The sequence below is a fragment of the Syngnathus leptorhynchus genome, chromosome 13, assembly GCF_054491065.1.
Source record: "Syngnathus leptorhynchus isolate UIUO chromosome 13, UIUO_Slep, whole genome shotgun sequence".
Classification (NCBI taxonomy): domain Eukaryota; kingdom Metazoa; phylum Chordata; class Actinopteri; order Syngnathiformes; family Syngnathidae; genus Syngnathus; species Syngnathus leptorhynchus.
The window spans coordinates 5817738-5833869 of NC_141207.1; the positions used below are offsets into that span (position 1 = coordinate 5817738).

General features: G+C 44.0%; 1 long non-coding RNA gene across 1 annotated transcript in view; it reads left to right on the forward strand.

Moving 5' to 3' along the window:
• Nucleotides 1-15555, forward strand: part of LOC147047128 (uncharacterized) — a 30668-nt gene extending 15113 nt beyond the window's left edge. Inside the window, exons 4-6 of the long non-coding RNA XR_015067951.1 lie at nucleotides 5470-6516; nucleotides 13088-13175; nucleotides 15228-15555. This is a non-coding gene — a long non-coding RNA (uncharacterized LOC147047128). The remainder of the gene's footprint in view (nucleotides 1-5469; nucleotides 6517-13087; nucleotides 13176-15227) is intronic.
• The last annotated feature ends 577 nt before the right edge of the window (nucleotides 15556-16132 follow it).

The following is a 16132-nucleotide window of genomic DNA, read 5'->3' on the forward strand; positions in this document are numbered from 1 at the left end:
TTCGGAGTGCTCTGCTCCACACCGTCATGGCGTGTTGGCCAAGGGAGATGGAGTCCTTTCAGGTTCTCGGCTACACAACAAACAAGCAAACATATATGCCCCCCCCCCCCCCCCCTGCCCCTTCCTAACACGCCTGCAGTATTGGCAGTGCAATGTGGCAGAACTCCTATTGAGCTTCTCTTGGACTTATTCTGCACATTATGTGACCTTTTAAGTCTTTTTTTTTTTGGCTTTGGGCGTGTGCAGTGGTGACCGTTTGCACTCTGAGTCTCACGTTTGCTCACTTACAGTACATTTGTCCATATTTAAATGCACAGCAAATCAAGCACTCCCTCATACGTTTAAGCGCCCTGGTTGTGAGTATTGTCACGGCCACCTAAATCTGCTTTTAACCGCCTGCGGAGATTTCTCACCGTTTTTTTTTGTATGCATCAGGCGGCTCACTGGGCTGTTCTTAAAAGTTGATTTAAATGATACCCTCTGCTTTATGCTTCTTGATAGGATATAAATCTCTTGAAATGAATGAATGCACTTTGTGGGTGTGCGCGCAGAGTAGCGGCGGCGTATGTTAACATAAATTAAAGTCTGTTTGCTGCAGAACCGATTGGGGGAAGGATTTTATGATGCACAATATTTACAATTGACACTACAACTATCAACATTTTATATATAAAAAAAATTATATATAAATATGTATATATGTCAGATGGTGGCCAGATTGCAAAAAAAAAAAATTCCGTGGCGTTTTTTTTGACAATTCAAATTTGAATCAAATTAAACAATATTGCAAACAATATTTTTTGGTCAAACCGCAAGACGAGAAAATTATTTGATCACACAGCAAGGTAGAGTAGTCATATCACATGTAGAAGACAAAAAATAAGTTTTTTTTATTGTGATGGCACGGTGCAGCAGGATGATGGATGGATGGTGAGGGGTACGCAGGAGGGGAGGCGCTGAAAGGCGACAGGGTGGAGATTGAATGGAAGCGGGAGCAGAAAGGAGGGAGGGGAGGGTGGCATTAGTGGCGGACGGGCGGGCGGGCCGACGCAGTTTGGGGGTATTTGGAGGGGGGCGCCGGGGTCCCCTCTATTGGTTCAATGCAACGGCCAGAGCAGCTGTGAAAAGCGGTCTCCCCTTTTTCCCACGCCCGGCGAGACGCACAAACGCCGCTTCAGCCTGCCAGGGTCAAGTCACATGGCTAATATATACACACACACACACACACACACACACACACACACACACACACACACACACACACACACACACACACACACACGTGCACGTTTATTGTGTGTACGCACACAGGCACATTCATAAATGAGTATTAACAGACGCAAAGGTTGCTAGTGTGTTCATTAAACAAAATGTTTGTGTTTGTTAAATAATACGACATGGCAAGAGTACATTGAAAAAAATAATAATCTGGTGTTAAATCGGAATTTCAATATTTAAGGGGGGGGGATTGCATTGCACATATAAGCATCATGTTTGCTGAAAAAAAATACACAAAAAAATATACATGTGATGACTTATTGTTTGTAAATGTGGCTTAGTAGACAGAGTGGCGTTGCAAAGTGTTGCAGCATCCTTGATATTGCACTTCACCTATAATCATATTCCCCCCCAAAACAGGCATGGGAAGGTGCAGGGGGGGTCGAAAGGCTTTGTCCTAACCAGGGCCCCACCACCACCCATTGCCAGATGCCCTGCTGCATTGTGTGGGTGCCCCCCCACACACACACCCCACCAACCACTCTGTCTCTTTCCACCATGATGTCACCCTCCTTGTCTGCCTGTCAAGCGCCTCCACGAGAACTTGAGTGTGGGAAGGCAAAGAGGAAGGAGGAGGAGGAGGAGAGGGGGGGGGGGATTTGACGTTGGGAAGTCTGGGCCGAGAGGTCAACGCATGGACTTGAACAGCGACTCGCCTAGCAACTTGAATGTAGATGGATGCGTCGCACTTGGACAAACTCAGTGTCACAAAGTATGTAAAAAAAGTGAAAAGAGGGAGGGGCTGTGTAAAACCATCTTCAAAGGCACACAATCTTTGACATTTGGCCTCATGTTCCATCCAGGAGACCGGGATTCGCAAATAACACAATTAGCCGCCAGAAAAATGCATTGTGGCAATTAGTCGGCACAAAGGTTGGGCTTTGTAGTACATCTGCCCTCACGAGTGCAAAGCGGTCCTTTGCAAAGTCGAGTGGTCGCAGAGACAATGGCGGACAGGATGCGCCACAAGTGTTCGGCCATTTTCAGGCCTCTTTATGAACGAGAGACAATAGCGACTACTCTATTAAATGCGCTCTCTCTTTGTTGGGAAATGAGCGAGCTACAAGTTAACAGGCCTTGAGGTTTTGTGTTGGATTTGTGTGAACTTCAGTTTGAAGCCGTGCTGTTTGTCTGCTCGTCACGCTAATAACAACGAGGCACTTGAGCCGAGGTTAAATCGGAAACTTTTGTTTAGGAAATTTGTAGTACTGGTTCTAGAAATTCATCAAAATGGAATTAAGTATATTCTTGACCCAGATTAAAATCAAATCAAAATTACTGTCCAGCTCACAATTTAAAAAAATATATATTTTGAGAATAAAAATAAAGACATTTGGAGATACAAACTGTTCATAGGATGCAGCTTTGTATTGAGGAAAGCGTGAGGATTTTTTTTTCCTCCATCCTGATATCCCTGAACTTGAACATGTGACTTTTGTTACTTTGTGTTACCTGCAGCTGTCTTGTCAGCTCGTGTGTGTGTGTGTGTGTGTGTGTGTCATCTCCCTCTGTAGTAGCAGCCTGAGGGGATTTCTTTCATGCAGTCAGATGGCATCCAGGCAATCCCCTCTTGCCTTTTTTTTTTCTTTTTATAAGACTTCTTTAACCTTGATAAATGAAGGGCGGGAGGGAGGAAAGTTGCATGGAGGAGAGCGAGCGAGCGAGAGAGAGAGAGAGAGAGCAAGAGAGAGGAGAGAGAGAGAGAGCATCACTGACTCCCCCCTACTGGCTCACTCTCAGGATCAATAACAATCGGGGAGCTGCTGAGCACTCCTATCTGGCAAACGGGGGATAGCGAAAAGGGAGGACCTGAGGAGGAGGTAAAGCGAGAGCCTCAGCGGTGCCATCTTGTCACATTACTTCCGCAAAGGTATACGACTCTGGATGTCCTGCCTGGAGCCAATTTAGGATGCGAACTTACGATGCTCATAGATGTCATAGAAAATCCCTTGTGTTACGTAAGACGCCACCGAACCCTCACCCCAAATGTGGTCTTGATACATCCTGGTGCTCTCACCTGCCTGTTCGGAATCTCGTCTTCCGCCCACATTGCTCAGACAAATGGGATTTGGTGCTTTGTGCAAATCCCTGTGAAGCATTGTGGGAGCATCTCCGCTATAATTCTAACTGTCCCCTAAATATCCTCCGTTCAAGTCCAGTCTAATCGGATTATCTGATGTCTTCTGTCACTGGATTTGTCTAGTTTTGCAGTGTATTATTAAGGACCAGGAGGGAATTTTGAACACCTGAGATTTTGATCTCCCTCTAGCTGACTTAGCATCCGGTGCGTCCGTTCCTACTGCCCACCTAATTAAGTTCGGCATCAGTTGACTGACTCGATCACTGTTAGGGAGAAAGTTGAACTCCTTTCCCAGGAGGGGAGATCATTATCTACACTGGTTGACTAACGTAATCCCCGTTATCCCACCAGCGCCAGGGGCAAAGGGGCACTACCCTGACTGGCTTTAAGACATGCTAGCAAGGGGCATTAGCTCCCTGGCGAGATTCAGGTCTCAGAGTTGTAGGCTTGGAGTGGTGAATTTGGCTCATGCGGGTTTTGTTTGTACTCCAAAAAGCTGAGAGTAAGAAAAGAAATTGAAATAGAATCTCTTCTTCGTGTCTCAATGTTTTGATGCTAAAATTCAAGATGCGCAAGTCCAATGCCAAGGGGTGGCAGCAAAAGGACTGCTGACCCCGACCCCCCCGACCCCCACCTCCTCCTTCTCCTCTCAGCGACAACACTGCCAAACACGCCAACTCTTCATTTGCCTTTCACCTCTCAAAGCTCCTTCCATCCATCCTTGCATCCATCCTGCGGCGACCACAAAGCAGCCGTGAACTAACAATATCACCAAGGCCTGCCTGGAAGCCGCCCAGGTCCATTGTGCTCGGTCAGAAGGGAGTTAACACCCATGTCTGAGCCCAATGAATAGCATTATTGTGTCTGAGACACGCAGCGCACCCCCTCGTCCCAAATCCGCGCCCCCGTCGAATCCCGTCGCCGCCACCCTTCCCTTCTCTCGTACTCGGCCACTCTGGCATCTTCCACCCTGAACCTTCTCTGCTCCAGTGGAGGCTTGTTTAGCTTTTTTGTTTCATTTGAAAGTGGAGGGAGCGTTTGAGAAGATGTCTGGTTGCTGTGGTGTGGTGAGGTCAGGAGGGGGTTGAATTTGGTATCGGCGCTTTCTTACACAATGGAAGTATGAACCCCCCCCCTCCTCCCTCCTCCTCTTCTTTCTCCCACCACCACCAAACTGCCATTATCATAAGAAGAGAGTTTGCCGGAGCCATTTGAATGATTCGAGATGACACAAAAGCTACGACGTGATTCTTTGACAGTGTTTCTTTAGTGCGGCCAAAACATTTCCATTCCTTCACACGCTCTTTGGCGACAACACCATCTTCTTCTTACTTCTTATGTTTCTTTTTTTTTTTTTTTACATGTAAATTAGATCTTTTTGAATCAATTTTAAGGATGCCTTCTTGTATGGTCTAGTTTCAAAAGACTTAGTTGACATGCTATGGCAACAAGATGAGCCAATTTTAGCAATCACAAAATATTTGAGTTCTTTGTGTTTTTGTGTTCCTCTCCTGTGTTAATTTAATTGTTTTCCTCATCCTGCATATTCAAGTATCGTAAAAAAAAAAAAAAAATAGAACAGCACACAACTGTGCCACATTCTTTAAATGAAGCAATTTAGGGTCAATATGTAATTTTTTTCTAAAATATATACCATGGCATAATCATGACCAAAAAATGAGTCACACAACTAATGTAGAACTTCCTGAGCAGATTATATTGACGTGGCAACAAGAAAAAAAAAATTGTAAAAATGAATCAAATCAGGAAGCAGTGCAACAAAGAAAAAAATTAATAGAACAGACATTTGTGAATAAATGATTACGATCCCAAGGAACAAATGATTTAATTAGGAATAAATTGGGTTGAAAATGTGCTTCAGATCATTTATAGGCCAGAAGAGAAGGCCTTGTTGGCCCTAATCACCACTTCTATCTAAAAACCGAGAGTATGTTCTGTGTCAGACCTCCAATCCCGGCGGTCTTTGGAGGTGAGTCGGTTCATGCTTGCCGCCGGGAGACAATGCCAGAATCTTCACCCCTGAACTCTCGCTCAACTTCAGCAAAACTTACCATTAACCATTTTTTTTTTCTCATCTTTGTGTGCTGCAGAGAGATGAGGCAGAAGATGAAAAAGAAGAAGCGGAGGAGTGTGGGTGGAAGGAGGGATGGATAGATGGATGGATGGAAGACTTTGCGGGAAGCGGCTGAACCCGGAGCAGGTGAACACAGCTGCGAATCTCCGTGACGGGATCTCGCTGGCTGCCTTCCTCGCGCCGGGGCCCCCCGGCGATTGCGTTCAAGGGTCCCGGCGAGCCGACAGGGGCCAGGCAGAGTGGGCAGGCGAGGGCGGGCCCGAGCCAGGAGAGATGCAGGTGAGGCGGGCGAACCGAGGCGCCCGCCGCCGCCGGCTAGGAGGCTCCGCGCTGTCAAATCAATACAGAGGCTAGCAGAGGTTGGCCAGAACCGCCTGCGGGCCCCTTAGAGCCCTGGGACCGACCGCCAGTTCCCACCTCCATCTTTTTTTTTTTTTTTCCCAACTTCCTCCAACAGTCCTGGGCCAGAGCCCTCACCCTTGCGCCCGGCCCACACACGGATTTTTCGGTGTGGGCTCGGTCCGTAGGGAATTTTTGAAACATTGCCACTCAGAGGCGGGACTCAAGGGCGGAAAAAAGAAGAAGCAAAAATGCGGAGGACAAAAAGCAAGAGTTTCTTCTATATTTCGTTAAGATTCGCAAAGGTGGGGGGGGGGGGGGTGAACAGGACGCTCCATCCGAGCCCAATATACCTTCATCTCACAGGCTCGGATGAAAGGACAACTTCTTCTCCAATCTGCTGTATTTTTTTATTGCTTTATATTTCCTGAGCCGCACTAAGAGCAGCCGCCTTCAGAGGATGTGGAAGTGCAGTATTGATCTGGAAGGTGGAGCGGAGGAAAAGATGAGGGCTTTCACAGCTTCGTCTCCGCATGGAAGCAGAAGTCAACTCCTCATTGCTAATGAATGGCCGCTAATGAGTCGACTTTTTCACTCCCTCATATAAGACTTACCCTTCTTTTTTTTTTTTTAAACCCCTGTAAAAAAATCCAAATGTGAAGACCAGTTGTGAGATGGGACATCGGTTCTTGAAAATCTCAACACAGAGAATTTCTGCTTTTTGGTAAGTACCTTAACGTCCCATTATATTGCTTATATAGGCATTGCTTTGTTTAGGCTTCTATCTGGATTTTATTCAATTCTTACAATGTTGCTTAGGGTTGATTATTTTCAGTGAAATTGAAATTATACAAGTTTCAAGAATGAATGTTGTTTTCCATCTGTTGAGATCACTGATGGTGTCCAAAGTGTGGCCCTGGGGCCAGTTGCAGCCTGCTGCATATTTCTATTGGCCTGGTATAGGAAAAAATGTTTTTTTATTTTTTTTTTTTTAAATGTAAAGAAGTTCAATTAAAAAAATTCTGCAATTTTTTATTGAGGGTAGAGATGACACAAGACACAACTTTTTTTATTTAAAAAGTTCCTTCAAGTGTATATAACACAATAAAAAAAATGCTTAAGCATTTTGTTAGCCCCTAAGGACATGAAATGCTATTATGTTGATGAATATTATATTGGATTTTTTGTTAAGTGTTTTTGTTTTTCTATGTTTCACAAACATTAGGTGACAAGGCACATCCCTCTTTTATTTTTCTGCATGTGGAAAAAACGTATTTCTGTTGTCGATTGTCAGTTCATTTATTGAGCAGGTGACAAAAGCGTGTAGGAATGCAACTTCTCCCATGATCCTATTGTCGTTTTTGTTATTATTGCATGTAGCAACTTATTAAAGCGCCAGTCCAGCCGATCTCTTGGCACGCGGATAGACTGGCGCCTCGTTTTTTTTTCTTTTCCTACCACCTGGCAACAGCGGCGGCGCTTACAAAATGGCCGATCGCTATCTACCAGCTGTCTCGCTTGGCCAAGATGGCGCTCGGTCTCGCTCATCGAGTGCCCGCTGTTTGCCATCTGCCCTCTCGTTAACGGCTATGCAAATACATCGTAATTGCATTTGCATGCGTTCCACCCGCGTCCCCCTCCACCCCCTCCTTAAATAAAAGCAACGAAATAAAAGCCGAATAAAAAGCTGCCCGGCTGCTGATTGAATAAGCCGCGAGGGCAATTAGCGGGTGAATGTGGCTTGCGTGGCTAGCGTCTTAAGCATTTTAAGCTCACCCTCATTACCTATGCAAATGCCCTTTTCTGCCTTTCGGATCGTAGCCGTCTTCTACGCGCCCGCCATTTTTTTTTTTTGGGGAGACGCCGCCGTTGTTGCCGCATTGTGCCATATGTGACATCTGTGCCGGGGCTTCATGCCTCCGCTGACAAGCTCACTGTAAAGGAAAGAAGCGTCCAATACATAATGACCTCATTAGCATGCTCGCCACTCCCTACTATAGGCCCTAGCGCGACGCTGTGCCGTGGGACCCGGCGGTGTACGCCCTTCTCACAGCACTCAGCATGCAACAATGTGTTAACCCCCCCCCCCCTCATACACACACTCATACACACACAATGCGGCGCTTTATTACGCCTTGTCAAAGCGCGGGGGGGGGATCAGGGCTATCCGTGCACAAGCAGCGGGACGCAGGCTGCCGTGTCGCCGCTACAGTGCTGGTGTACCCCCCCTCGCTTACCGCTTTTGTCTCCGTGTTTATGTTTGTGTGCGATTGGCCGTTTCATGGCGAGCCCCCTCAGGTATTTGTGGTCGTTTTCACCTGTCAGGGCTAATTAGTAGAGAGACCCTCTCTATCTGGGCAACCCCCCCCCCCGTGGAAGTAGGCCTTCATCCTCTCAGATGAACAACACAGCAGTGTGCTACCGTGAGAGATTAGTAGGATTTTTTTTTTTTTAAATTATACAGTGGTACCTTGATTTAAAAGTGCCCCAATTTGCGTGTTTTTTTACACGATTGCTTGGTTGACTTTTTTTGTTACAAGCTAATTTGATATAAGCCACTCGATGAGTGAAGTGAAAAACAAGAGCCACAATCACAGATGCACTGTCAGCTATTTATGGAATGGGACCAAAAGGCAAGCATACAAATAGAAAAACATGAAAACACTCATAAGCAGCATGGAGAAGATGCTGAATAAGCTAATGGTAATTAGCTAGCGTGATTGACAACTGTCCCTGACGTCACTCACTATGCCACACTCCTTAAAGGCACACATCAACGCACAGAATTTTTACTTAATTAGATTTATGTTCTTTTTATCAATATTCTATTTTTCTTAATTGGAAAAAAATAAAAGGAATTGTGTTTTCAGTGACCGGAACTGGAATAAATTAGGATCATTTTAATTCATTTCAATGAGAAAAACTGAAGATTGCTTTAGACCACCACCGACACTGGCATTTTTATTGTCATCCCTGTTTTAACTCCGTTGATAACCAAAATACTAGGACCATTAGTGTAATATTCAAAATAAAAGTGATACAATTGTACAATGCTTCTTCTCTTTCTAATGTTATGTGGTATTCACATTGTAACGTACTTTACTTCCCCCTTTAGGCTTAGAGTATAAGACTAATAGTGTCATACTTGACTCCAATTTTTGTTAGTCACAATCAGCAGGTTAAAACACGTATCGTTAGTTTTGACCAGCAGACATAAGTCTCGCTTGCTTCTTATCCCTTATTAGCATATTAACAATGACAGTGCCATATGTTTTATACAGCGGAAGAATGAACATAACAAACCGCCAGGTTTGCTTAACCAGACACGCACACACACACATGCACACTGTACAAAGAGTAATTCTAATCCTGTGACTGTTTGGATTCACACTCGGCACCCACCGTCTTCTGCAGAAAGCTTTTATGTTAATGAACACTGTGCATTTCAGTGGAAGCTTGCTTCAGGTGGTCTGCAGTATGATTTCATAATGAAAGTTATACACCAATTGGTTTATATTAAAAGCATTTTTTTTCCCCATAGGAAATAAAGGGAATGGAAGTAATTCCAGCATCAAACTGTCACCTTTATTAAATGTACAGGCAATGCTTTAAGATTCGGCATTATCCAAAAAGTGTCAAATAAATTGATATGATAAGATGATAAGCATTGAAGAAGTTTGAGTCTCAGAGATGAAACTAAATATATATACATACACAATCATTTAGAACTCAAAATACATATGTACTTGTGGATAAAAAAGCAAAGAGTGGAGAGTCACCGTCGCCAAAATCCACAATTGCAGAAAGTGAACAGGACAACTGATAATTGCCATCATCTCAAAAAGTGTTTTTTTTTTTTTTAAATTGATCTATTTCAGACATGTTTGGCTGCGTTCCTCGCTGCGCACGGCCCTGAGTGCATGCTACCATTGCTAGCTTAGCGAATGTTGTGAACTGAACAACAACAAAAAAAAGCAAAATTAGCAAATTTGCAAAAACTATATACACCTTAGTGAATGTTTCATTTCAGTTCTAGCGTCCCTGAATCTATTCTGTCAATAATGCTCCCTGATTCACATTCCTCTGCTCTCCCAGTTTGTTTCCGCCTCATAAGACCCCAAGATATCAATCAATCAAGATTTCCAAGGCTTTCTAAATATCATTCTGTCAATTTTGACAAGGTACCAACACTTCCCAAAGATTTATTCAATTACAGTTATGTGTCCTTTTATGAATGACAATTTTGAAAGTGGGTTGAGTTGTGCTTTATTCAGATTGCTTGCTGCTTTTTATTTACGTAGGTATTGATTTTGCGTGTGTGTGTCGCATTGATGTAATACTCGCTGAAAGCATTTTCGGCCATCGCTCAATTCTTTCCGCTCCTGTTCCACTTGTCTTGCCTTCCTTCTTTTTGACCAAGCTAAGAAGAATTCAAACCAGCATCACTTGTTCATTTTAGATGCTGTTTACATTTTTAATGAAATAGAAAGATGTACTTGAACAAATTCTTAAAATTCTTAATAAGGAATCTCTTCCTGTTGCACCACAGGGAGTCGCCCTAAAGGTTGATTACAGATTCTAGAAAGAAAGTTTTGGGCATTGGGTGGACGCATTGCTCCAGGTCAGTGATTATGTCATTGCAAACGCTGCTCCTGGCCAGACAAGCGCTGAGGGGCAGAATTATGAAGCCAGAGTGAAATGGAGGCTGCATGAGAAGGAAAAAAAAAATGGAAATAGAGTAGTGCTGTGTGATTAAACTGCCTGCTCACACTCAAGTGAAAGGCCACACCGCTCGACACAGACATGGCCCTAATGAAAATATGACGCCACCCGATGTATGATGAATGATGTGTATGAGCGCATAGGATTTATATTTATGACACTTACTGGAAGTGAGATTTTCCACCGAAAAGTTTTTTTTTTTTTTATTGTATGGAAATGTAGTCTGTGAGACTGCACGTGTATTTTTTACAATTTTATATTTTGGATTATTGTATCAAGTCTGAGGCCTTTTTAAACATAATAATTTGTGTTGTCATGGTGTAAAGCTCCCCGGGATATTTTCCCTTATTTCCCAAATAACATTATTGCATTGACAAAATTAGATCATTCATTCATTTGGCCACGTAGAACAGGTTTTTTCGGTCCAGATGCCGAGACTCGGCATCAGTCATTCAGCTAGCGTGGGAACGTTCGCGCGATGATGACGATGATGATGAAGGGCGTGTGGTGAAGGAAGTTGCACTTATTATGTGGCTAGACAGCCCAGCTGCACTGACGTCCATTCAGAAGCGGGTTAGGAATGACCGGAGGGGTCAAGGTCAGGGGTACGCTGGTGTGCTGGGGGTGGTGGGTGGATATCTGTCTGTGTGTGTGTTTCCCCCCCCCCCCCGAGCTAGCCGACTGTCTATAAGATGCCTCGATGTTTGCTTATTTTATAACCTGCTTCTTATTGCTTTGCTCCACGGACAACTTGACGCAGAAGGGGATAGCGGGTGGATTCGGGGGGGTGGGGTGGGCTACCACGCCATATACCTTCCGGCCCGTCTCTCCAGAAGTCCAAATCGTGCCAGGAATCACTACTGCATCTCCGTAGCCCACCCTCCTGGTCAAATAAGCCCCCCCCTTTACAGCCTCATGGAGTGAAACCCAGTCAGACACTTTGACAGCCCCCCGCCACCCCCCCCCCCCCCAGCAACCCCCCGGTTGTCTCAGTCTGCTGCCTCCTGTAATTTAACATGTCAGCTCAGGGTTCATCTCATGTGCACCCCAAAGTAGGTAGCCGGGTGGGCACCTCAGGACCGTGCATGTGTCGTAAGCTCCCACTAGCTTTGTTTGTATTCCATTTTGACAACAATAGAGAACTGGTTTCTTCTAATTGATGCCACATCTCAATTAATTTCGAATGAATTAGTTCCTCTCCCGTGAAAGATACTTACCTTTTTAGCAGCAGTTGAAAAGAATCAAGGCTATTGTATTTTGTTTCCAAAATAACAATGCCCTTTAAAAGGTTTGATACCGTTAGTAATATTACTTGGATATTTTTAGCAGAAGTAAAAAAAATATATTTATAAATACATAATATAGATATATTATTTTATTTTTATAAATTAATTATAAATAAATATTTTTTTCATAAATAAAAAAATAAAATAAAATAAAAATTACAATATATATATATATATTCTTGTGGGGGGGGGGGGCACTTCTGCTTCACAAGAGAGAAAAAATGGCTTTCCTTCATCATCTCCCCCCCCTCTTTCTCCTCGTCTTCGCCTGTCGTCCACGGGCACAAAACCAGCCTCCCCATTCGACCCCACACCCCTCCCGTCCTCTTCATCGTCTCAGTTCTGGCGTTGAAATCAAGCTTAGCGACGGCGGTTTGGCGACCGCTCACCTTGTTGCACCCACCCACTGCTTAAATCCCTATCAGCATGTCAAGCTAAACGTCTACCCAGCTGGGGTTGACACACATGCATGCACACGCACACACTCACACACATTGACACGCCACCATCTTTTACTCGCTCCCAGGCTTTAGCCTTCCTCCCCGCTGACCCCTTTCACCTCGTCTTTTCCTCCCCGCCGCCTTTCCTCCGAGCTACTAGACCCGCTTTATCGCAGCCCAGCTTTTTATTATTATGTTATTATTTATTTGATTCTTTTTTTTTTTTCTTCAAGCAGCTTTCTTCAAATGCTGCTCTGCAACCTGGGGCCGCTCACCTTTACATCGTTGTGATTAAAAAGTTGCAGGAATCCTCCATCCTCTAAATTTGTCACGGCAACAACTCCGGGGTCACTTTATCTGCTAATAAAATCCACAGCTGAAATATCTGCAGTATGAAATAAGGTCCCATATTTTTTTCCCTCATTTTTATTTTATTTTTGATGTACTCCTACCGCAAAATATAAACGGGAAGAAAAAGTGCCCTATTTCAGAACTTTAAAGTTGAATTAAGTCATAATTGGCTCCCGTATCTCTCTAGAAACTAGCAGTTTAGGAGATACTAAACAATTCTGATAAAAAGAGGTTTCAAATTGTTTATTACCTTTCCCAGTTGAGGTTTACTATAAAACACAGTGAACTGAATTTTGTGTCTTTGAAACAGCCATATAGTAACTTTACCTTAATGTCTGCTAGCATATAATGGAAAACTCCGTCACACACACGCCAAGTTTGCATCACTATTAATTGAATAAATCCATTATTTAAATGTGTGTGTTAGGGAAGGGGGTCTTGATTGAATAAGCTATGCAGGCCCTTTATTTTGCTCTTTTTTTTTTTTCCTCATCAGGCTTGACACGGACAGCACAGGGATTGACTACGATGGGGTCCTTCGCCGCATGGAAGTGAGGGAGGGCAACATGGAGGAGCATCTGAAGGTGTGTGTGTGTGCGTGTGTGCGTGTGTGTGTGTGTGTGTGTGTGTGTGTGTGTGTGTGTGTGTGTGTGTGTGTGTGTGTGTGTGTGTGTGTGTGCATTTTGATCATATGATTGTCTCAACAATGTTGTGCGCACACACACACGGGTCTTTTCAGTTCATCTGTCCTGTTGTAAATTTGAATCTCCATGTGCAAGTTCATTGTTATTCATTCGAATGTCATGCTGAGACTCTTACTGTCCGGGATGCACGCACGCACACACACATGCACGTAGATATTGTTTTGAAGCAGGATATCTGCCGTATGTAATATGAGTGTTCCATCAGTTGTGCGGTGATGGTGAGAGCAGATGTTTGGCTCGTCTACCTGTCAAATTGTGGCCTTTATTTTGGAAGAAAATGTCTGAGGGTGAATTTTTTTTGTTTGGCTCTACAAAACATTTGTCACATAACAAATGACCAAAACAAAGCCTTTCTCAACGCATTTTCCTACCACTTAGCTTTCCAAAATGACACTTGTATCATACGGCGGGTCGACACCACCTTTACGTTACTGACAGTAGCGTTATTTTTCACTTTTGAGTCCCAACACCGGGGGTCACGCCTTTCATTTTCAACCTTCTTGTGTCTTATCCACACCACGCCGCACTTTAAATCACATACGGTGTCATTTGTGTCACATACGCTGTTTGTCCGCATGCTGGCTGGATGTGTTGTGTTAAGGCTATTAAAGTGTCTGACTGCATCAAGCGCATTCGACCATAGAATCTGCAAACATGGCAGACCAAAAAAAAACTCCCCATGCCCTGTACCCATACCTCAATAGGACATTAATTTGGGAGTATAGCCTGTTGAGACCCCCCCCCCCTGAAAAGAAAAGGCTGCTCCCCTGACTCCTCAGACCCATTGAGGGGGTCCCCACCAGACGCCCTCCACTCGTCAGCCTCACTCTGCATAAATTACAGCCTGCTAACCAACCTCCCTTGTGTCCCGTCTCCCAATCTGCTACTCCTAAACCCCCCCCCCCCTCCCCGGGGCTGCACCCCCAAAAGATCTCTTCTTCTCAAATCCTGCACATCACGCCCATTTCCTCGCCGGCGTCGCCTCACTTTTTTACCTCTAAATCGTTAACTCCCTCTTTTATATTCCCCACTTTGGCTCTCCGTTTCTCTCCTCCTCAGCCTGGATATTGTTTACATCTGTCTCGCTAATCACCATCAGAGCCGGAGTAGACCTCACAGATGTTGTAATAATGCAGGCGGATTATCAGGTTTAACACTCAGGCTTATTTGACGAAGTTCTCCCCCTCCTCTTCTCTGTCTTCTGATCCTCTGGTGTTTGACCTCTTATTTCTGAGCTGGGATTCAGTCGTCTCAGATTTGGTGGATTTGACTTTCCAGCCAAAAGCATCTTCCACATGCTTGGTTTTGGGAGGTTAGCATGTTAGCTTGGCAATTTTTCACGTGACCCCTTTGCAAAATTTCTTGTCCTACCCTGTACGAGTGTATGTAAGCATAAAAAGCTAACGTCCTTTCTCACCATGGCATCATTAGATGCTCCTTAAAGAGTCAGCCGAACGGTTTTATGACCAAGCACATACAACGTGTGCGTGTTTGTGTTTAGGGGGGGGGGGGGTCAGTGTATTTCTGTCTGGAACCTAATCCCAAAGGTGATATTAGTCTGGTAAAGGGGCAAAACACACCACCCCCTCACATGTCTATGTGCGTGTGTTTTGATGCTGCAGGCGTTAGGGTCAGCCAGTAAACCCAGACAGACTCTATCTTGACCCCTGACCCGTCACTGTCTACCAGTGCCGGTTGGGAGAGTGGAGGGCGGAGGGGGTGGGGGTCACACACACACACACACGCGCCATTGATGCAGACAGCTGATAGACGCACAAGCAAATACATACGCACGCACATGGACATATGTCAAAGCTTGGCCCCTTCCTCTGTTTGTTTGTTCTAAGCAGCATTTCCTTTCCCCCCCCCCATTATAATTATAGTGGCCACAAACTGATTTGAACTTGTTTTTGTTTTTTTTTTCTACCTCAGATGAAGCCACCATTTGTCGCCATGACAATTTGAAGCTGCAATCTAGGATGGGAACACATGCAACTAAGTGCAATCATTATTTTTTATATATGTCCACATTTAAAAGTTACAAGTTTGATGTCATCATATGATACTAAATGATAAAAAAAATGTTGTATTTTTAGTACTGTGTCATCTTTAATCAGATTTTTATTATTATATTCAGATTTTTTGTCTAATTAAAAGGATGTGTTGCAAAAATATTACAATTTGATTTGATGGAATTCATTTGTTTTGCTCAGAAAAAGAAATTGCAATTTTTTGTGTGATAAAAATGAAAAACAATGATCATTTTTCCTCTCTTCATTTGATGAAATTAGATTTTTAAATCATAAAAACTAGGATTACTTCTTTGGAATGATTGAATGATGTGATTTCCAATAAATGCATGACTTCAAACCACACCTTTGTTGTTGTACATTTTGTTTTCCTAAATGTGCTGGCAGTACAACTGTAAAAGTGAGATGTTTTGCATTTTCTCTGAACGTTTATGAACACATCCCAACTGCCTATAAACAGATCCCATTATGGTCGTTCATCGCAGCGTGCCGTTTACGTGCCCGTACACAAAGCTGCGGACGGCCGTTGTGTGCGATGACTTGAGCGGTGACTGAAAGATTGGAATGGGAACGCTTCAAACCGCTGGCCCAAATCTGTGGTGTCTATTAGACGTCTTTGTGGCTGATCAGCAGAAGTGGTGAAGCAAGCTCCCGCTGTTGAATGAAACCTTTTATTCATAATCGCACACACGTTGGGGATGGCGAGCAATAGATAGTTTTTGGTTTTTAAGCCCAAGTGCTACCTTCCATCTTTTTATAACCATTGCCAGTTGAAGTTGAAAGAAAAATTAGGGATTGGCAAGTACC